Source organism: Pygocentrus nattereri, chromosome 2 (assembly GCF_015220715.1).
Source record: "Pygocentrus nattereri isolate fPygNat1 chromosome 2, fPygNat1.pri, whole genome shotgun sequence".
NCBI lineage: Eukaryota > Metazoa > Chordata > Actinopteri > Characiformes > Serrasalmidae > Pygocentrus > Pygocentrus nattereri.
Genome location: NC_051212.1, coordinates 22,722,429 through 22,746,754, shown reverse-complemented (window position 1 = coordinate 22,746,754; position 24,326 = coordinate 22,722,429).

Genomic DNA, 24,326 nt, shown 5'->3' with positions numbered 1-24,326 from the left:
TTTGTTTCATTTCTTTAACCCAATATATTATTTAATGTATTAAATAATGTGCAGACAGGGGTGTGGGAGGACCAGTGGGCTAGGGTGGAAACGGGAGGTTGTTCAAGTTAAGGACGCGCCAAATTTCAGTCAATGAAGCTAGGCTTAAAAAGTAAATAGGTCTAAAATAAAGCGTCAAAATCTTATTACAAATAATTTGAATGTTAATGAACATGAGAAACGGTGATTAAAATGCTGTTTGTTTTCTTTGCTGTCCTTTGCTGGTCAGTACAGATGTGTTTAAACAGTTTGAGCAGTAGCAGGTCAACAATGGAAAAGACAGCTATATTAAACTGTTTCAGTAGACAAGCCGTTTGCTTGTCTAATGCATTACTGTTCATGCCAGGTATTAAGAGAAGGTACAATGCCCAAGAACTTCTCAAGACTTTTACAGGTCTGAGTCCATTGAGAAAAACACCCCGCATGACATACACAGCACAGCAACAGAAACAGAAAGTCATTTCTAGCAGGCAATGACATCTGTAGCCAAAGTATATGAAATGATGATATGACATTAGGTTTGTCGGTGGTGCAGTGGGTATCACTGTCGCCTCACACTAAGAAGGGCCTGGGTTTGACTCCCAGATGGGCAACTGGCCTTCTTTCTGTGTGGAGTTTGCACATGTTCACTGTTTCTACGTACAGTCCAAAGACATGCAGTCAGGTTAATAGGACACGCTAAACTGCCCCTAGATTTGAGTGACTGTGAATGTATTTGACTGTCAGTCTATACTGTGATGGACTGGTGACCCATCCAGGGTGTTTCCTGTCTTCTGCCCAATAACTGCCGGGATAGGCCTAAGCTCCCCCTGTGACCCAGAAGGACAAGCAGCTGTTTTTTTTTGTTTTTTTTTAATGTATAACCAGATTTTCATTTTTTGTTTACTTTTTTTTCCCAGCATTCTTCAAATAAGAATTTCCATTTCAGTCCATCACTAGTTCAGGTTCTGTAAGATGGTAATAATGAATGCAAAATGAAATGTATAGAATTCATTAAAATATAATTCAATATTTGTCATTTTTCCTGTACAGTTACTATTTCAGAGGTAATATTTTAAAATATTTTAATGTTTTTTTTAATAACATTTTGTTATGACAACAACAGTTTCATATTTACAATAAATGTATTAGTTTACATCACTCAGTTAGATGAATTTGGTCTAAACATTTCTTTCTGCTTTTCCGAGTGCAATTTTAAATATGCAGACCTAATTTCTACTGTACTGACCACTACATAAGAAATACAAATGATAAACAGAAGAGATTTTTAGGAACCATTTGTTTTTTAAAAAATGAACTATGCATTTTAGGTATAAGGTGGAAGCATGAGAGCAGAGGTCAGAGGAAGGTCGCGTTAGTGTTTCTCAAGTCAAACCAGTGACTATGTGTAGCATCGCCAAGCTCTTGTTCCTGGTGTGCCCTAACACACCAGACCAAAATATGCCAACATCCTTTACTCTGACAAGCAGTACATGTGCTCTTCAGTGATTGTAATGTTGTTTAACTTTCTTAAGAACACCAAGCAATGTGTCAAAGTCAAGCTAATCCTTCCACTCTTTGTCTTCACAACTTTCTGAATCAGAACTCAGCAGCCTCTCATGTATTTATGGTCTTCATAAATACTATCTGCATCTATAATGGCTAAAACATTTGTCAGCCACATCCAGGCCTGGGAAGCCAGTGCCTTAAGGCTACATATCTTACACAGTAGGTAGCTAGCCTGAGTGACAGCTAAGCTAACACGCTACATGCCTACTGATGGGTCAAGTGGCCTAAATTATCATAATGAGGCCACATAATTCTTTTTGCATTACCACAGCATTGAGTTCCCTTAATTTGACAGGCTAATGGGGCTGATATATATATGAAGGTAGGTCTATAGCTGTCCAATTATTCAGTATATACCGCATATCATTTTACCTAATCCTAAGAATTGAAGGCATTGAGGATGAAACATCTTGCAACCCTGAAGCCACGCTGAGTTAAAAAGAAATAAGATATTATTTAATTATGCGTTATTCAAATAATAAAATACCAGCTGTGTGACTTCAAGCTGATAGTTTAATTGTTCAGTATCTCAAAACTTTCACGTAGAAAGAAAGCCTAAAATAAACAGATTAAATGCAGCAATGTTCTTTGACCCTACTGTGAATTATTTAATTAACAAAAGTCATGCAAAGCACTGAGATGAAAAGTACTGAAGACAAAGACAATTGTCAAAAGGCAGAACAAAATGATGATTGCATTAGTGGTAAATCCTCACAATGGCCAAAAAATTAAATAAATATGGAAACAATGGATTGTAATGGCAAGTTAGATGAAGAGATTTGGTGATGAAAGTTATTTCCAAAGGATTTGAGGAGCTGAAGACAGAACACTGAATTATCCTTCTTACCATACTTACAGTCAGGTCCATAAATACTTGGGCGTGGACAAAGTTTCTGTTATTTTAGCTGCCTACAGTGTCATGCTGGAGTTGAAATTAAGTAATGAATATGAGCTTAAAGTGCAGAAAGTCAACCTAAACCTAACCTAATCATCTGTTACCTTAGGTAACATGACTATTCTAGTCATAATGTAACTTTAACTTGAAAACAAGACATTTGTAAAGATTTCGTTAGCTGATACCAAATGTGATGAATTCGCTAAAATATGTTGAAAGTTTATATCCTTTAAGTCTATATGAACAGAGTGTAACATGACACAGTTAGATTTTTTTTTTAATTGTCAGTCTCTTTTATATATATTTTATGTTACTATTTGTAATATACATATGCTAAACATCTATGGTGTGTGTACCGTAGCCTTCGGTGTTCCATAAACGTAAGGTAATACTAATAAAAGATGGAAGCTAAAGTTATTAAGCCTTTTTATTTTAGCTGTAGTAAAGGTAAGCAACACCAGAAACTCTCACTGGTCACTTGTGACATCCACCTCCCTTATAGGGCTACTACAAGGGTGTTCAACTACAGAAAGTGTGTCAATTGTGACCACCTGCTGTTACAAATAATTTGTCAGCCACCTTCTACTCTGTTCCTCATTAGTTGGTTTCTGACCTGCTACTGACTAGGTATTACTGGCTGGTGGACAATTCTCAACATAACATTATACTATATGACATAATATGGCCATTGTAGTGCATGTGGCTCTAGTATGAGTGTGTTAGGCACAGTACTGTTGATTGGGTCAGTATCACTGCTAGTCCAACACTCAAAAATATCCAGCCAAGAGCTGGATAGTTCTGTAGTAAGAAACCAGCCTAGAGGATGGCTAGTAGAAAGTCTGAATGGTAGGTGGTTTCTAATAAACTGGCTGGTGAATGTATAATGAATAATGAACAGCTGTGCTGTGTTGCAACCAATAACTTCTGTCTGGCACTTGGTGCTCCTGTCAAGGCCAATGTAATTGCAGTGCAACAGGCTAGTGAGCTTAATCACCACTGCATTCATCCGCACACGGACACACACTGGGTAATACTACTCTACCCCAGCAGATATGCAGTTAATGCTATTTACGAAGGTCATAAGTTGTGTCCTGGTGTCTATGTCTTCTTTTTTTCCCACCTGATGATTAGGGTGTTAATAGCATCCCCACTCAGCTTTGACTATTTCCAGAAGTATTTTTAAAAGGTAGCTGAGAATTTATGAGAAGCTATCAAATGTGAAAATTGGCTGTGAAAGCTAGATGGTGGACTATGATGCCACATTTAAACGAATACTAAAAAGCAGATTTCCATATTCACACCTCTAAATGAGGAATCTGATTTATTATCACTCATCGTTGTCTTTCGGGACTGATCTTGGGCCAGTGTTCCAGCTTTTAACGGTTAAGGTAAAGAATCTTAGCACAGGGCCTACAGATCAGTGCTAAAGGGCAACTGCTATTGAAAACCACTTGTCATAAACCCCTCCACACCAGCTCTATTTCAGCTTACTGTGCTGTTGTTACTGAGCGCATGTAAATTGTATAATGATATGAGAGAGGCGAAGGCAGCAGACGGGTTGGGTGTTATTTGGAAAGCAGCAAATTGCTCCTGCACTCCTGTGTTTTATCATAATGTTTTGTATTTCTTGTGATGCAGGGTGAAATCCCCTTAAGGTGACACACTGTGCAGAGGAGGCAAATTAAACCTGACAACTGCTTCGTTTACAAGAGCCTTGTTTATTTCAGAAATATCAGGGTTTTTCAGCACAACTGTAAATGCTCCCTCAATGAAGAAAAAGAGAAAGACAGAGCAAAAGGCGAGAGAGGAATGGCAGGCAAACGTAGCCTGGAGACACTTTGTTTGATGTGCATGGTATACCAAACAATGCAAAAAGCAGTGCTCCTTATCTTATTTGAGCAGTGGGTTTAAGTATTTCTGCACACTCCCCAGCGGTCCAATCATAAATCAATGTGGAACAAGATGGGAATCGGGAAGTATCATTACAAAACAGACTAATGAAACAACCCAGCTCTCGTAAATGACCTGCAGATCCCATAGATATGGACTCCCCACAGTCACATTCACCTTTCGCTCGCTCTCTCCTACTCCCTCTTTCCTCCCAACTGAGACACATCTTGACCATCTCCAGATAAGGCCACCCCTTGGTAATACAGATTTCTTTGTACGCCAGTTTCCATTATCGAAAAGCACACTATTTTAGCTAGCTGATAAATTGTTTTACTCCGGTGGAGATTCTAATTCCAGTAAAGGGACACTGCCATGCCCGTGCCTTTACTCCCTATAGTAATACACACAAATATTCACCACAACCTCTCTTTGGCATAAATTAGCTTATGTATCACTGTTATTTTCTCTTTCTGAGGAACAGGGAATGGAGTTTGTTTGAAGAAGCCAGCATTCAGCCGATTTAGGATTAACACAGTTTGAAATTCTCCATGTGTGTTGTGCAAGGTAAGTCTCAATATAACTTCATATTTCCTGCTCGTTTTCTCACTTACATTTAATTCTGTTTGCACAATGATGTGGCAGATTACATTGAAATCTGGTCTAAGATCAATAACCACGGCATTACTGTTATTAGGATAAGACCTGTAATCATTTCTCTCATTGCAACAGTAATCATTAGCAATCCTATAACAGTATGTGGAATACTCCCATCCCTCTATCTAACAGTTTATACTGTCGTTGCTCATATCAAAATGGAATGATGTCATCAATTATAAACTCCCTGAAAGCTGTTCCTTTGTGCATCTTGTGGCCCAACCACCATCATTATAAATCTCCTGCTGAAGTCCCACAACTCTCAACTGGAGAGTTGGACAGCTGTTCAGCTCTGCAACCTAGAAAAAGCCTGACAACAGAGGCACAAGAACCTCACAGGTCTCTATCAATATGATGGGGGACAACACAGAACAAGAGAGAAAGAGAAAGAGAGAGAGAGAGAGAGAGAGAGTACAAGAGAAAAGTTTTTAAAGAGGGAGTAAGAGAAAGAGACAGATAGAAAAGAGAGCGAGAGAGCAAGAGAAATATAAAGATGAGAGAGGAAGAGAGAAAAAGGTAGTGAGAGATAGCAGAGGGGTAAAAAAACAGAGAAAGAAAGCAAAAGAAGAAAAAACATTAGGGAGAGGGGTAGAAAAGAGAGAAATGAGAGCGCAAGAAAGATAGAAAGGAGAGAGAAAAGAGGGAAAGAAAGAGAAAGAATGCCTGATTGTGTGTGTGTGTGTGTGTGTGTGTGTGAGAGAGAGAGAGAGAGAGAGAGATATGCAGAGACAGGAAGAGATTTAGTGGATCTCCTCCCCTGGTGCCATCAGCACTTTCCCCCACCCCTACACTTTCCAGTCTGACTTCCACTCATAAATCAAGCCCCCATTTATGCCCATTTACATTAGCAAGGCAAGCCCTCCTCGCCTGCAGGCCCCGCCAGTCAGTTTCTGTTAAACAAGCACAAAGAAATCGATGGCGACACTATGCCATTCAACAAGTCAGAAAAAGAAGCAGGTCTGAGGATTTGAGATTTCATCAGAAATGAAACTTGAAAATGCTGCCAATATTCTTGAATAGCATGAGGGCTAAACACTGTTAATTCTGGATGTGTGCCTGAGGCACTGGAACATTCTTACACCTAAGACGTTGGACTGACCGTTTTTTTCAAGTGCACTTAAAAATAAAAGAATTCTTTGGAGCGATGTTCTCGAAGATACAGTTTTGGCTCCATAAAGAACATTTCCGAGGTGGGTCCTCTAAAAAAATCACTTGTAATAGTGAGATTGTAAACTGAAGTATCTCCACATAACGTAAAGCATCGATGCTAATTAAAGTCAACTTGAAATCAAAATTGACATTTAACACAAAATTCTTATTTCTTTGTAATATTTGATCAAAGTATAGTGACTTTTGTCCACCTCTTCAGCATCTTCTGACATTTGTTTATATTATGGTACACCCAAGTTTGAACACCACCTGTCAAATTACAGGTTTTATTGAATTTCTAAGTGAAAATAAGTTAACACATTCTCCACAGAGAACAAATTCAAATGTATTTTTTTCTGCAAATGTTAGTGTGTTATTTCTATTTACTTGCAGAGATTAACATATTGGAAAAAAAATAAGAAGAAAACATATAAAATGTCATAACGTTTTCACAGACTACATTTTATTTATTATTTTATTTTTTACTGCAGTATGTTAAATGTTCAACAAATACATTAGCAAAAATACAGGAATTGTCTATTAAAATATGCAGATGTGAGTTCTCTGTAGAGGATGTATAACTTATGTTCACTCAGAACATTAACAAAACATCATTTGACCAGGTGAGCCAAAACATTTGCATATGACTCTATATTAACTAATAATGTAGCATTTTCCCCCCAACCTTCCTTTTCTGTGCCTACTCTACTACCAGGATTTTGTCCCTCCAAAACAGGTAAAGGGAGTGCTGCAGGAGGCAGGTACTAGACTGACTATAGACTAGCATCCCCGTCTCACTTCATGTTTGTTTTGGAATGTATGTTTTTTTACAATTCATTCATATCCAGATGGATAAATACAATGCCCATAATTATTTCCTGTCTAAATATCCTGTTCCACTCAGAAAGCTGTCCTGTTAAAGAAGAAAAATGCATTCTGATTTCCTATTCACATTTACTTTAAAGGATTTATCTAGAACCATACATCTATAACAGCCCCTCCCAGTCCTGTCCATGTGCTTTTGTTTACCTTCCAGTCCTGTCCATGTGCTTCTGTTTTGATCCCTTCCCAGTACTGCCCACTTTTTTCCAGACCCCGCCTTTGATTGTTTTCAGCTGTTACCCTCTTGTTAACCACCTGTGTCTTGTTACCTGGCCCTGTATTTAAGCCCTGTGTTTTCCCTAGTCTCTTGCTGGTCTTTGTATTGTATTCTCGTGTTGTTTGAAGTGTAGTGTATTGTTTGACATGTTTGAATTGTTTGGTGTTTGTTTCTTCCGGTTTCTGTTGTGTTTATCCTGTGTTCCTTTGTTGTCATGTCTGTATGTCAATCTTTCCATGTTGGCTACCGGACCCTGGACCGTCTTGACCCTGATAATGGATTTGCCCATAATAAATCTCGCTTGACTTTGCACTTTGCTCATCGCTCCACAACGTAACCTTTATTTTAAAAAACCTAACTGAAGCTAAAACTGGTATAGAAATTTTTGTGGTGTATCTTATGGTTCTAGGAAGAGGCAGCTACAAGCCTGAAGACCTTTTGCCAGTATGTACACATACAGCCTTTCTCAGATGTGTTTACAGACCATTCACATTCAGTTTTTGCAGCCATAACATTTATTGTCTATGTAGTATGCACCAAATACTTGTACCCAGTCACTGAAATATAAATTCTACCACTTGGCAGTGCTGCTTCAACAACACCCACAGTCTTTAATGCACTTGTAACTAAAACAGCAGAGAATGAGAAGAGGAAGAAAAAAACAATGGCCTTAAAGACACAACATGTTGGTATTTCTAGTCAATGTAAGAAAGAGCACAGCTCCTGATGCCATTGTTCACTTTTACACACAGCTAGCCGGCGGACAGCCTGCTCTACATACTCTGTTTCTTTTCTCTCGCTCCATTTGGAGATCATGAAAATCCACCAGATTCTCTCTTTCCTTCTTGCTTTCTCACTCAGGCACACAGGAAGCATCAACATCTTACCCTCTCTCGCTCTCACTCTCCCTCTCTCTGTCTCTTACAAATCTCTCTCTCTTTCTTTTCTCCCCAGAGCTGGATCTAATTCCATGACTCCCTCCGTCGCTCGCCCTTATCCCCTGCTCTCTCTCCCCTTCTTCTCCCCGTAGGCCTTTGACAGGATTATATTCCTGAACCACATAAAATGCATTCCAAACACTGCACCTCTGCAGCAGTGCGATGTGCAAGGCTGCTGTGTGTAGAAGTGTGTCTGCGTGTTTTCACACCAAGCGTCTTCGGTCCGGCTCTCATGTTGAAAGCGGTGAGACCAAGGCTGTGGTCATGCCTGCAGACTCTAACCCAGCATGGCCTTATCGGCAGGCCTCAGTCAGGTGCCTGGCTTAACACGAAGCATGAGTGGACGGCCAGGGCTTAATGGAGCCCCTCGTACTGTTGGAAGCCAAAGGAATATTCCACTTCTCCACAGCAGTTGTAACTGATTTGTATAACCTTTTACTAAAATGTACAACATATTTTTAGCTAGTGGTGGTGATGTGACCATAAGCTATCATTACCGTAAATTACATTACCATTTCTCTCGGCATACTGCAGATGTTGTCAGTAGTTCTAGGATGCTAACCAACTACATGTTTCTTCAAAAACATAGCTGAACGTACCCCATCTGGTACAAAAGAGAGACAAGCAATAGAAGGAGAGCTAAATAATTACTTATCAATGCCAAATACAGACAGTGATGCAGATCCTTTGGCATGGCGAACAGTACTCAAAGCTAATTTTGCTTGTGTCAGACAATCTACACAAAAGGAACTTTTGCATTCCTGAGACAAGGACTCTTTCCGAGAGAACATTCTGAGCTAGCGGCAATATTGTCACATTACAGATCACATATCAAGTCAGATAATGTGAATAGACATTTTATTTTACTCTTTAGGCTAGACCTAAGGTGTATGGACATTATATATGTATTCCTTTGTTGGCTTAGAGATTCTCTCATTTATTTATATACTAGTTGAACTTTTTATGATCCCTACCAGTGCATTCTTTAGTATCAACTGTTCTGGGGTTCGAAAAGCTTTATAGAGCATAAATAACTTGCAGCACAATTTGTTTAGTGTTGCTGAATAAACGGTTTAACTGCAGCAAATAAATTAATAAATAAATCAAATGATAGTCCACTGTTGGATGCCCCCCTAATGTACCACATAGTAGGAAATGGTTATTTTATTTTCATGATATAGTTATGATGGAGCTCTCTTCTGCTAGAATTTACAATGCTAAGGCTTCAACAATCCAGTGTTTGAAATATAGAGTATATATAGGATATAGAGTATTCATACTGTAAGGCATGCAAAGACAGCAGATGGTTTGAAAATACCTGTTGTTTTTATATCATGTGTAAATTTCATGATTAATATACATACGTTAGAGGTGTGGGAAAAACATCCAGCATCGCGATGTGGATGTGAACGATTCTGATTCTGTTGATGGAACACAAAAGGCAGAACTTGGAAGTGGGTAAGTGCAACGCATGGGCAGTCTCTGGCGGCACGTAACAAAAACACAACTGGATGAGTGAGAAATCTGACCACCTCTGCGTTAAAGCCAGGTTAGATCAGGAGTCACAACACAGATGTTCAGAAGAGACATTTTGTCCTTTCAACAAAAATCAGACCACCTTAAGAGCCACAACATGTAATGTCTAGTATGTCTCAGTGTGTGCTAATGTCCTCATATAGGCTAAAAATTAAAAATTAAACACAGACTTACTTTGCTCTGCTTTAAGCTTTAGCTCAGCTGTAGCCAGTTTCCACCCATCTCCACCAGAAAACTTTTCCTTAGAAACAGAGCAGCTTATTGTAAAATGTCTCTCAGCGTTTGGCTGTTTTACGAGGCTGAAGTTGCTTTTTGTTCTCCAGCTTGTTGTTCGACTTTTTTCTTACCACCTTAGCTAAATTCTGACTGAGGCCTGGAACGTAAATGCAGCACCATTTAAGGTGGAATGGGAAAATTAGAAAGAGAAGTGACATTTGCTTCATAACTTTTTAGAGTTTAGTCTCTTGTTGCAGATTGACCGCTCCAGGAAACCAACTAAGGTGCTTATACATGCGAATAAGTCTCCAAGTGTTCATCTGAGCTAAATCTCTCTCTTGCTTTTCGTAGCTACTATCTCGAGAGACTGTGTCGCTAAGTGACCTGCAGTCTCGTTGGTAAACGGGGCTTTCGCGCTGTGTTCCGCACGTCCGGTCTCGCAGATATTTTACTGCCCCCCTGACCCCTGACTCTCTACAACATGACCAAATCCGGAGTTATAGAATCACTAAAGAAAACAGGCAGGACGGCTGTAACATGTACATTTCACCGTAACAACACATTTTATTACAGATTAGTGGCAGCAGCATTTAAAGTGCTCCAAACATGTACAGTGGTTTATTAATAAAAGACATTGGAAGTAAATTCATTATAGATCATTACAAATACTTTGCTTTAAAAGTATCAAGTCATCACACAGTGAGAAAAAAAGAGATCCAGTATGGAAAAAAGATTGATAATCGTTTAATAACCACATCACGATTATAAAATACATTTACACATGCACACACACACACACATTTGTGTGTGGTATGTAGACATATGTGATGTACATTTTGTTTCTATGTTAAATTATTTGTGGCAGTTTTCCAACTGAGGGTGGATGGGTGGGGCAGAGGGGGTTTGGGGCGTAGCATTTATTTGTATTTGAATCTGTGTTATAGCTGTACATCTTGTTTTCTGTTTAGTATTAAAAATAAAGTTGTTCACAAAAGAGTTGCTGAATAAAATTTGGCACTTTACAATATAATGCTAACAAGCTGGACTATGTTTTTTAAGCTAATCAAAGCTATCAAAACTAGACTGGAAATGACAGTGACATTTTGCCACCATACTAATGCTGTCTTGCCTACCCAACAAAAAAGAACTATCCATACATATATGCAAAAAACTGGAATGAATCATTTTACATGCATTTTGACAAAAACTGTGTGCTACAAGTTTGTCATTGTTAAACGGAAATTTTCCCAACATTCTGTAAAGCTTGTATTCTAGTAATGAATTTAAGCTTCACACTATTTTTTTCATATCATCCAACCGTATTCTAGCTGTTCAGCAGAGCACCACAGTATGACAACTGCACCTGACAGCAAGGCGGTTGTAGGAAATGGTGAAGCGATAAAGCAAAAGAAATGTGCAGGCATTGCTAAAATCCACAAATTTGCATATCCATATTGGGCAGGAGTCTCATTATTCTTTCCTTAACATCAGTTGTATGCGTGTCTTAAAATAAACAGCTGCCTCACTAATTAGCTCCTAGCTTAGTGATAATAGAAGAGGAGGTAATGCGGCTTCCTGACTAAAAATAAAACTCACTTTCTGTCAGTCCAGCTCGCATCCGGTGAGACATCAACATCATTAGGAGCATTTAACCCTTCTCCTCAAATGCATGCATACAAAGGAAATACTACAGATGGCATCTACTGCAGCGATGACCCTTCCGCTTCTACTCGCAGTGACTTTTTTCCCTTGTTTCCACTGTCGTGCTGACATCAATGACTTCTCACTCTGTCCTCCCCCTGTTCCCACTGCTGTCTATCCTGGCACTTGAAAACTGCAACACTGTCTCAACGCTTGTTCTCCAGGTCCCTCTTAGGACACAGATACTCTGCAAAAGCGGATAGCCCCTCCTTCCTCACTCCCTCTCTCCCTCACTCCATCTCATTCCCCCTTTCAAAATATTCATCTTCATTTGAGACTCCCAGCTTTCTCCGTAATCAACATAAATAAGCACTTTTCTCCCCCGCCCCGTTCAGCTGAGATGTATACCCCCATTAATGTGGTTTGTAGGGATAAATAATTCAGTGGAAGGGATAAGTGAAATGTGTTGGGTTATAAATATGGCCTTAGGGGAGGAGAATAGCACAGACACAGCAGAATAAGATAAGGGTAATGTTGCCCTTTGCTTTCCATTTAGCCTTCTGGGGAACCGAGCCTCAAGTCCTATAATTATATGAAATCCATCTGAGAGCAAGCATGCGTGCAAGTGAGTGGGAGAAAACACTAATGTGTTTTCTAGAAGTTTCCGGAACACACTTTGCATGTACGAGGACTCAGGTGAAATAGTGAAGTGGCAATTATGACTCGGAGCACCAAAAACAAACAAAAAAAGAGAGAGCTGTACAAAACAACGATGAGCAACTTCCTGAGATGACTCATATCTATCAGAAAATAAGGATGAATTAAGCACAAAATGAAAACACGACATCCTGGCAAGGGCCACTGAAGCATAAACAGTAACAGTAATGGTGCTCCTAATCTAGCAGAGTAGCCTACATAAGGAATATCAATGATTAGCAATCAGTGCTTAGAAAAAGAGTCAACGGTAGCCAGCTAATATGACTGCAGTCTTGCCCTCATGAGAATTTACATATATTCGAGCTAACTATTTTTCAGAGCTTGCAATTTTGTCAAATCACTGCATGACTGCTGCACTAAAAATGTTAAACTGGTAAGTGCTTTCAAAATGAACCATGCAACTCATACTGAGGAGCCTCAGTTTCAGCCACTCCACCCACATGTAGTGGATATTTAGGCTAAATTGGCAACAACTATCGTGATTTAGTCAGTTCTATTGTGACTGCTACCTGCATGTCTGTGTGATTGCTCTTCTGAGCCTTTTGTAAGCGGTTGCCTGCTCTGTGTGCTATGACTGAGCCTTTCGCAGCAATGTAGATGCTGGATTGAGAGTTTGTGAAGTTCACAGATTAACATCTTTAAAAGTTTTTCAGCAGTTTGATTCGTAGCACCTAGTAGCTTTTAAGTGAGATATTGTCACGTATTGGCTGAGACTTAACAATTTGTTTCCTGCCTACCCTTATTTGTCACTTTAAAATACCAGTCCATTTTTGGTTATTTTGCACATCAGTCAAATATCCCTTTCCTGTTAAAGTAGGCAGTTCTTGAATATGAGTGTAAAGCTATGTATAACATTACATTTACCAACAAACATTTCAACTAAACACACAGTTAAGACGTACACTCAATTTCCTATTAATTTTGACAGAAACTTACTAGGCAACTTTTAAAACAAGTAATAAATCTCAGACTCATACCAATCTTCACAAATTTCTACATTGCAACTAACCCCATGAAATCCTGGAGGGTCTGCCCACTGGATCCCAACCCATCTGCATTGTTTCAGTCAATCTCTGAGGATCTATTGCCCTTCATCATGTTTTTCATCAACAAGTCCTTGGCATCAGGTGAAGTTCCATCAACTTTCAAGACTGCAAGAGTACTCTCCATCTTGAAGAAACCCATGCTTGACAGCTCTGATGTCAACAACTACAGACCGGTATCACTTCTTTCTTTCCTTTCAAAAGTTCTTGAATGTGCAGTCTATAATCAACTTTCTTTCTTTCTCACACAGAACCAGCTCCAAGACCCCAACCAGTCTGGCTTCAAACCAGCACACTCTACAGAAACTGCCCTCATCGCAGTGACGGAGAACCTCCAATCTGCAAGATCAGCCAAACTGTCTTCTGTCCTGATCCTTCTTGATCTCTCAGCAGCTTTTGACACAGTCAACCATACGATCCTTCTGGACATCCTCACCAACCTCGGAATCACTGGTTATGCGTGGAAGTGGTTCAAGTCCTATCTGGAGGATCGCTCTTATCAGGTAACATGGACAGGGTTCACATCCTCTCCATGCAGGCTCTCCACTGGCGTCCCCCAAGGCTCGGTCCTGCGTCCTCTTCTCTTTTCTCTTTACACTAGCTCTCTTGGTGATGTAATATCTTCTCTTATCACTGTTATGTTGATGACACTCAACTAATGTTTTCTTTCTCTCCCTCTGACACACAGGTTTCCAGTTGCATCTCCGCATGCCTGTCTGACATCTCTACATGGATGGCAGCCCACCACCTAAAGCTCAATCCCAGCAAGACTGAGCTGATATTCATCCCTGCGACTAAAGTTCCTCATCATGATCTTGCCATCTCATTCGAGAACTCCCTGATTGTTCCATCTGTAGAGGCAAGAAGTCTTGGTGTGACTTTGGATGGCCAGTTATCGTTTTCGACTCACATCGTGAACCTAACTCGGTCATGCAGGTATCTCCTGTACAACATCCGAAGGATCCGACCCTTCCTCACCTGAGAGGCCACCCAGGTGCTAGTGCAGTCTCTTGTTATCTCAAGGCTTGACTACTGCAACTCACTCTTGGCTGGTCTTCCCATGCAGACCATCAAGCCTCTGCAACTCATCCAGAATGTGGCAGCATGACTTGTCTTCAATCTGCCCAAGTTCAGCCACGTCACCCCACTGCTGCGCTCGCTTCACTGGCTTCCTGTAGCTGCACGCATCAGATTTAAAACCCTAATGCTTGCCTACAAAGCCAGAAATGGACCAGCCCCTATCTACTTGATGGCAATGGTGAAATCTCAAACTGTACCACGAGCCCTTCGAGCTTAGAGTACAGCTCGGCTTGACCCGCCATCCTTCAAGGTGCACGGAAGACAAGCGTCGAGAATGTTCTCTGTACTGGCACCCAGGTGGTGGAATGAACTCCCACTGGCTGTCTGAACAGCAGAGTCTCTTGCTGTCTTCAAACGTAGACTGAAGATTCATCTCTTTACACAGCACTTAAATGAGCACTGAATTATGAGCTGCACTTATTTTATTGTACTTCACTGTGTATTGTAGTTTATTGTATTGTATTGTATCTTATTGTTATTGTATTGCATTGAATGGCACAGAGTTCTGCGTTCAACTCTGTTTCTTTTTCTCTTGGTGTCTGCAGTGACATCTTATTTCTAGCAGTATCTGAGATCAGGACTGTCTTTTTCTCTAAGCTATTGGTAACTAGCAAAGATACTTTCTCTAGATTGACAAAGCACTTCTTGTAAGTCACTCTGGATAAGAGCGTCTGCTAAATGCTGTAAATGTAAATGTCTGGGAAGCACTGAAATAATATAACCAAAGTCTTCAGTGTCACAGTACACTCTCAGAAATAAAGGTAGCAAACCATCATTGGGGCAGTACCCCTTTTGTCACTGGGGTGGGACCCTCAAGGGTCCAGGAAACATAACTGTACCATAATCCGCTGAAATTATATTTTGTAAATCGTACTCCACACACCCCGTCTCATCTCCAGGCTTATTTTATTGTTCTGTTTTAAAACATCAGATTATGAGAAGGTACAAATATGCTCTTTTCACAAGGAACAACGTATTTAAGGTTCACAATTGGACCTTAAAACCACTGTTGTACCTTTGCGGGAACATTTACACTGTTTCTACCTTGATGAACAAAAAAAAATGTATATGCACAGCGCCCCTATTTCTAACAGTGTACAGAAGCCAGAATACAGTGTCCTCCTTGGTAAAGATCTGCAAAAAATATTTTTGTCTTCCATCATCTTGATCTTACACTTATAATATCAATGAAACCTAACTTCTCGTTTGAGGGGGCGAAGCATAAAAACGCCTTTCTCAAAAACACAATTATTGGAACAGCTATGAATTCTCATGAGCAAAATCTACATAACACATTTCCATTCATAGTTCAGGTTTTTAAGCATGCCTGAGCCTTTACTTAAGTAGTCATAAATATGGAATGACACGCAGGGCAAATACTGCTAGTCGTCCATCAAAACTGGGAAGAACAGAGACCACACAAATGAAATATGAAACATTCTTCACCCTCATAAATCTGACAAACAAGAAAATAAGTTCACATCTGAAAACTCTCTCTATTATATTATAGGAGCAATAATTAAGAGGTCAAGTGTTTTGTACCTATGCACTGTGAGGAGCATGGTTTGAGAGGTAAAACTTTCTCCAAGGATAGTCTGTCAGACAGCTGCAGACACTACTTGCATCCTGATATCACAACAGGTAAACATCACCTTCATGCCAACAAGTATAAAGCCAGAAGAAGGCCTCTATTGTACTCAAAACACAAAGACCTGGAGTTTAATGAACATTAGAACGTTGATTGGAGTGAGGCTGTATTGTCAGAGGAGACAAAAATAGAGCCTTTTGGCAAAAAATAGCAGAGGTGTGTTTGGCATAAGAATGAAAGTCATACAGAAAAGTAACTACTGTGAAGTATGGTGGTGTCAAGGGCGCTTCCAGGGATTTTAAGCGCCATGAAGATCTCACAATGGGACCCACATCCCCACTACCACAGGCCACACCACCCCTTAAAATATAACACTGACAGTCATGCAACATTATACACACAGTGGAATTCAGTACAGGCCATCTTTCACAGTTAAAAAGAAATTTCTATGGGCTCCCTGCAATTATGCCATCTGACCTATCATTCAGCACACTGCTGCTCACCTCCTTCTTCAGCTGGATGGTTATGGGTAGACAAGGCTGGTTCATTGGTGGGGGTATGCGGATGGAGAGACAGGGTTAGTTCATTGGTGGGGGTATGGGGATGGGTAGACAGGGCTGGTTAAATGATGGGGGTTTGGGGATGGGGAGACAGGGCTAGTTCATGGCAGTGTTAGGGGAATGGGGAGACAGGCCTCCTGAGCCTGAAGTTGTGTCTGATGGGCCTGTCATCAGGCAGGTGCAGGGACAACTGCTTTACTATAAATAACTTGCTAAAAGTTTGCCTGCATTGACTGAATGTCTGCTAAAAAAGGGGGTGAAATGTAAACACTCAGAATTTTCTTTTACGAATAATGTAATATTAGGGGAGCAAAGGTAGCCTATTTCAGTATGGACTAAGCTAACACATTTATGTACACCACTCATGGATTACAGATGCCTTTTTACTGTGGAAAAAAATTGGACGACAAACTATTAATCTAGGTGCTCTGCCCTGATCATAACCTGTTGTTTAACAGGAAGAACTTCTGTAGTGTGTAAATCTCCCATATAGATGGAATGAGAATATAGATAGTAGACAGCGAGGGGGTGGGGGTGAGGGAGGTTGGGAGGGATTGGCGAGTGGGCGGGGGTCATGAGGCTTTTTCTGTTAAAGGCCCCATCTCGTTAAGCATTGTGGCCTCAAAAACCAGAAGATTTAAGAACAAAAATGGCTACCTCTACCAGGAGCCTAAGACTCAGTCATGCCTTTATCTTTCAGCAGGAACACAACCTAAAGCAAACCTCCAAATTCATTAAGAAAGGGTTCACTAACTCCAGAATCAGGATTTAGCAGTGGACATCCCAGTTGAAAGAGAGGCTTCTGGTTAATTAGGCTTCATCAGTTGCGGTATCCTGACAACTGTTACATTAACTAGTGCTAGCCAGTTAAATGCGAGGTAATCAAGCATGTAAATATATATGTATGCATGGTATATTTCACATGTATTCAGTGATAGGACCTTACAGAAATAGTACCTTGAATTGATGTCTACATGCTACAGACATTAATTCGCAGTGTTGATACATGAAATATACCACCGTTAGACAATCTCTTGCCTTAAGCTAATTTGGTCTAATATATATGATCAGTTCTGCAGTTCCGAACATCTTGAACTGCACTTAACCTTTCACTAATAAAGGAACGAACCCAACTGGTGATTAAATTCTTTATCATCCTTTGCATGTATACATCCAGCTAGTGGCAAGCTGCTTAGGAAGCCATTTAAGGCAGTGCAATCATCTCTTGCCGAACTACGTTTGCATTAATGCATTTTTGGCATTAATTAATGGGGTTTCTTGTGCATTGCAGTGTTTAAAATGAACTGCTTAATTCAAAAGCTCCTCACAACAAGCTATGTCTCTCCGGGGAAATACAGCCTGGTTGAGAGGATAAAATGGTTTCTGTCATGCGACGTGCCAAGTAAAATGTATTTTATTTAACTTTAACTATGTTATGGATTTCCCTTTTACTTCTCTAAAACTGACGGAGAGAAAAAAGGACTAACTATGCAAGACCTGGTAGCCCACCAAAACTGTCCCAATCAGATCTACTCTTGCATTAGATATGAAAAACCCAGAGGTATGTCTGTTAATCCTTCCACTGTGAGAAGGCAGCTGAACACTGAGTCTGAAAGGATGTGTAAGTGTCAAGAAGCCACTCATGAAATCAAATTTAGCTAATCAAATAAAAAGGCTTCTGGTGTTCTCAGTGGACTGTCCACCCCAGAGTCCAGATGTCAACATCATTGTTTGCAATTACTTGGGTTTAGCTGGATTAAGAGGATCTAAAAATGAAACCAACTTTTAAGACTGAACTTTGGAGTTGTGGGAAACAATCCCTGCAGATTGAAAATTGAAAGCAAAGCCCCCAAACAATTATAGCTGTAATAAAAGCAAAGTGTGGACACATTAAAAAAACTGAAAAGAAAAATACATATTGTTTAATCATTGAGGTTTCTGTGTAAAAAAAAGAGAATATCTTGTACTTGGACCATAAATTAAATAAAATGCTTTTTGGGTTTTTTTTGTTTCTTTTTATTTTGGTATTGCACAGTAGTGTTGTGTACAGTGACACTGACATGGAAGAGGCAAATGAGTGTGTTTTGAGTGTCAGTGTTACTGCAGTGCTGAGAATGAATAATAACCCAAATAATACTTGCTAAGTGGTGGTTCTGTGATGCATAGAAACAGCAATTTAAATAATGGTAAATTCTTACTTACTTAAGCATAATCAGAAAAGTGACCAACATTAGCCATTATTCCTCAACCTGTGAAAGCAATAAATCTGTTACATTTTTAGTCACATGTGCTAATGGTTTGTTGAATTCTCAGGTCAATTAGCAAAGGCACACTCCTGTCAGCGAGGCCTGCTAAAGACTGGAGGTCTTTTAACACTGTACGCCACACTCTTTTCAGTCGCTTTCCACTTGTCCTCAACAACCCTGTCAAAAAGCCTGCAGTTTAATTGCCTCTAGAATAAAGAGTATCACAATCATTTCAGCTATCTGAATTTAAATCCCTGGGATCAGGGGGCGTGGGTTTAAAAAAAAAGAAAAGCTGGTCCATGTCTGCCTGAGTAAAAATGCAGAGCTCAGGGAAACAGGTGAGTAATTGGAGGCACTCTGAGGCAGGCATACCTGGGGCTACCCTCAAGCAACATTACCTGCAGCCATGGAAAACAGATCGGTAATTACCCTGCATAGGTTTCCATTCTTCCCTAATGTCACCATTGTTTCAAAAAAACCGCAAGCCTCTCGCTCCCTTTCTTTCTCTGACATCTTTGCACTCATTAAGACTTAGAGTGTAGGTAAAGGTCAACGTGGAAGAAAAGAACTAACGGGCGAAAAAGAAAAGGAATGATAATTAGAGCTGATCAATTCCATGTCCTCAACTTTCTTCTTTTCTTTGTTTTCTTGCCTATGTGCATCTATAGCCTGCCTACTAGTTCTGTGGCCTGTTTTTTCCCAGCTAGGTATGTGCCTGGAGTGTAGTAGCACCCAGTTAATGAGATTAAGTATGACAAGGAAAACAGAGAAAAGAATTAGGTGTAATCAGGCAGGGGGTAAGTTGACTCCCATTCTGAAGACTGGGGGTGAAAGGAGGGTGACCGGCAACCTTGTGTTTACACCGGCAGCTACGCTAATTGATTAGCTCATCAGAGGTTAACTCGGCCCAAACAAACACTAGCCCCTATGCCAAATTGAAACTCATTGACATCAATAAGGTGGTGCTCAAGGCATTTGATGTGAAATTAACCTTGCTTTCAAGATCCAGAACAATCAGTTTGTGAGCTTAATAACAGCAGACCTACATGAAGGAGAATGAATTGTTGTACGCAAGAAATATATCAACCTCATTTACGATTGCAAGCAAATGTAACTGTTACATCTGAGGTTACCTTGATAGTATTCCAACAATCATTATGTGGAAATCAATATGTTTGCAATGCATTACTAGGCTTGTTTCAGAAACCTCTTAGGAGAGCCTCTTGATCTAGAAAGCTATTACAGCTGTCAATGTCCTGCATTTTTCTTGCATTTCTTTTGTTATTTTTTGTTTTTTTGTTTGATATTTATGTATGTGTCCACATGTATGTATATAAAGTATCTCGCAAAACTGAGTACATCTCTCACATTTCTGCAAATATTGTATTTTTATCTTTTAATAGGACAACACTTAGAAATGAAACTTGGATATAACTTAAAGTAGTCAGCCTACAGATTTTATAGTAGTATAAATTTAATGTCCTCTGAAAATAATTCAACACACAGCCATTAATGTCTAAATAGCTGGCAACACAAGTGAGAAAACCTCACAGTGAACGTGTCCAAACTGTGCTCAAAGTGTCATTATTTTGTGTGACCATCATTATTATCTTGCACTGCATGAACCCTCTTGGGCATGGAATTCACCATAGCTGCACAGGTTGCTACTGGAATCCTCTTCCAAGCCTCGATGATGACATCACAGAGCTGGTGGATGTTAGACACCTTGCGCTTCTCCTCCTTCCACTAGAGGATGCCCCACAGGTGCTCAATTGGGTTTAGATCTGGAGACATACTTGGCCAGTCCATCACCTTTACCTTCAGCTTCCTCAGCAAGGCAGTTGTCATCTTGGAGGTGTGCAGCCCCAGACCATGATGCTACCATCACCATGGCAAGAGACAGTTGTCTGGGTACTCCTCGCCAGGGTGCCGACACACATGCTGGATACCATCTGAGCCAAACAAGTTCATGTTCATTTCTTGTGCGTCAGCTTCATAAGAGGCTTCCTTCTGGGATGCATGCATCTATTTTTTGAAGCCAACCTCTGGATATGATGCTGAACACATGGACTCAACTTCAGTTGACCCTGATGAAGCCTGTTCTGAGTGGAACCTGTCCTGGAAAACCGTTGTATGACCTTGGCCCCCATGCTATAGCTCAGTTTCAGAGTGTTAGCAATCTTCTTGTAACTTAGGCCATCTTTGTGGAGTGCAACAATTTAAAAAAATATAAAATATTTGCAGAAATTATAGATACTGTATGTATGTCCTGAAGTCCAAGTGCATAATATTTGTGTGGGTTTGTGTACCAAAAACATTATTCACTTTTACAATTAATTTTCCAACATTTCTTTACATTTTATACTTAGACAGGTTGTGTTTCTTTCTATGCTTTTAAGACTGTTCTGTGTAAATTACCTCTGTTCTGAATGGCTACCCTGTATTGTATCTTGTATGAAAAGTAGTCCAGAGTGAAACACTGTACAACTTCAACATAATTGGGTGGGATAAACTTCTGTAAGCAGTGAATATGTAAATCACAAAAACAATGACTTCACAAAAACAGTTTTTCCCCCACAGCTTTGTTAGTATTTAAGGAGCAAATGTTAAGAGTGACCAGTATGTGTTTACTTGGTTTTACATTATATTTACCCAGTACATTTATGACTACCCTAAGTAAGTTCTTAATGGAGCATTTCAGTACCTGACTTTTCCCTCAATTCCATTAAAAAAAAATAAAAATCCTTAAAGTACCAGTTTTATAACCATGTGATTGGCTTCACTCATCATTCATTGAGTATTTTCTGTCCAGTGAATGAATGAAAGGTGTTGCTGAGTAATTGTTGTGCCTCACTACCAGCAACCCTAGCGAGGCAGAAAACGGATGAAGAATGACAGCAAGTCTCAAGCCACCAAACAACTCTCGCTCAGCACATTTTATTTACCTGCCTATGCAAATAGAGTTCTCAACCTGGGGTCTCGTTCCATGATTTACTAATCTCTGATACATCATTAAAACATGCAGTGCGCACAACCTCAGTGTTCAACTGATGGATATCCCAGAAGCCCAGTCAAGCGTCAGTCGCGCCAAACTCCATTTCGTTTGATTTAATATGCTGCTTGGTGGTGATTTATTAAAGGGCAAAATAGCATGCAGGGCTTGTTTGTGTAGGGGGTAGGTGGGAGTACATAGGCTATGCAGTGACAGTGGGCAGGACAGAAAGGGACAGATGAAAGAATTTGCAAGGATGAGGGATGATGCAAGGAGTATGTGGAAGTTTAGAACAATTTCTGCAGTGATTTCCCCAGATACTAGCTGGCCTAGCTAAAATCGTCAGTTGCTTGACTTGGGCAATTTCAGAGAGGGAAATGAAAGTCATTTTAAAGAAATGACTGCATTAGCTAGCTTAGATCTTTTAAGTTTGCTAGCAACTATGCAGATGCATTTGCAATTCTACAGTGACTTTTCCAGAAATTAGCTGGTCTTCAGATGATTATTGATTTTATATTGTGCAGTCATTTCTATACACTACACGTAAATAAGTTTATTGACACCTGCTCATTCAGCATTTTTTCTGAAATCAAAGAAATTCATAGGGAGTCTGTCTTCTTTGCCCTTATGCATCTGGAGAGGCTAGAATTTGAAACATTGCTGGGAGGATTTGACTTCATGCAGCCACAAGATCATTGGTGAGGTCAATGTTGGACTGATTGTGTTCTGGTCGTGATTGCTCCAGAGCCCAGTGGTTGCTGGGGGGAGGGAACTGGTCGGGGTGTTACACCCCTCTAGTCAGTGCTTGGCACTGGGCATGATCATAGAGAAAAAAGTGCTTTTCTACAGAGATTATAAAATCTGTGTTGAACGCCTGTATCAACAATGAGTGCACCAAGCTGAATTCACTCATTAGAAGCAGCTGAACACTTTTCTATAATATAATGTACATATTTTAGTGCAAATATTATACAAATTATCATTCTTTCATTGTCTTTTAAGTAATACATGATATTGTCCCCTCTTGCATTGCCTTAATTTAACCATTCCCATTTGTACAATAATTCTATGATTAGTTAAAAAATATAAAAGACTGCTCCTATTATAGGCTAAATAGATCAGCTATTAGCTACAAACATACATACTTGCCACTTGGAAAGATTATAACACACATGTTCAGTTTGGTAAAGAGTGCCAAGAAACATGCAAAAGAAACAAAGAAGGTCCAACACAGAATCTATTCTCTGGTAGAGAGACGAGCTTGTCCAGAAGAAGAGTGCCAACATGCCAATTTGGATGTATTTTTGTTTCCAACCAAATGATTGTGGCAAAACACTAGATATTAATATTATTACATGCCTATGCATATAATATAAATAATATTAGAAGCTAGCTTGGTGATATCCTTCATTGCAATAATTGTTTCTCTAAATTTACATCATCATCCCAGCTTTGTGTAGCTAAAATTGTTGGTGACTTGGAATACGTAACATGGGGCAGGGAAAGGAATATCAAAGTAACAGCTGCAGTGCCTAGCTTAGTTTGTCAGTTTGCTTGCTATTTAGCAGCAGTGCATTAGGATTTACAATTCTTTAGTGATTTTCCAAAACACTGGCTAGGCTATGTAAAATTGTTGGTTGCTTGGCTTAAAGAAGTAGCAAATGGGCAATTCTAAAGAAACAAACTGGTCCAGCTAAAACTGTGGTTGCTTGACTAACTGGAGTAGAGAAATGAAAGCAATCCCTGCAAATGAAAGGAACTTTGTTTGTCAGATTTCTAGTTGGTTAGCAATCATGCAGCAGCATCTACACACAAACTTAAAAGAGTGGCTCACCAAATGTACTACTTTACTACCACATGGCTCAAAAACTGAACTGAGGAGCCGTTTGCTAGGTTGTGTGAACACTGACCTGATATGATTTGCTACTGACCATTACGAGTGCTTCAGTTACAGCATATTAGTCAGTGTACATGCTGTAAATATCTGAAGTGACTGCTCATTTAAAGACGTTTATCAGAAATATCTTTAAAAGATGATAACAGCCTGTGCTTTGATGAACAGTTTTGTAATCTGAGATCAGAATGAAATATGACAGCACACAATATCCTTTAATCAGTCTCTAATGAGCTAAAGAAATAACATTGTTTCAGATAGTCGACAGAAGAATAAAGCCTGTAAAAAAAAAGAAAAGAATGGATCTTGAATATGAAATAAGCATAAAATTACAAGTAATCACACTCCAATGCACACTCCACATTACAAATATTTAGTATTAGCAATGAGCTGTAACCACTGATATCTCCTAATTACAACAGAATGCTTCCAATCACCTTCATAATAACTCGACACAATAAATCTTTACCACTGAAGCCGTCTATTGTAGCCAGAGCGGTGTCTCAGAGGGACAGCTTCCTTTCATGTGCATCGAGCGTGCTAAACTCACTGATAACTCTCCGTGTTCCTGCGTTTCCTCCTGCGCCTCCCCTTTAACCTC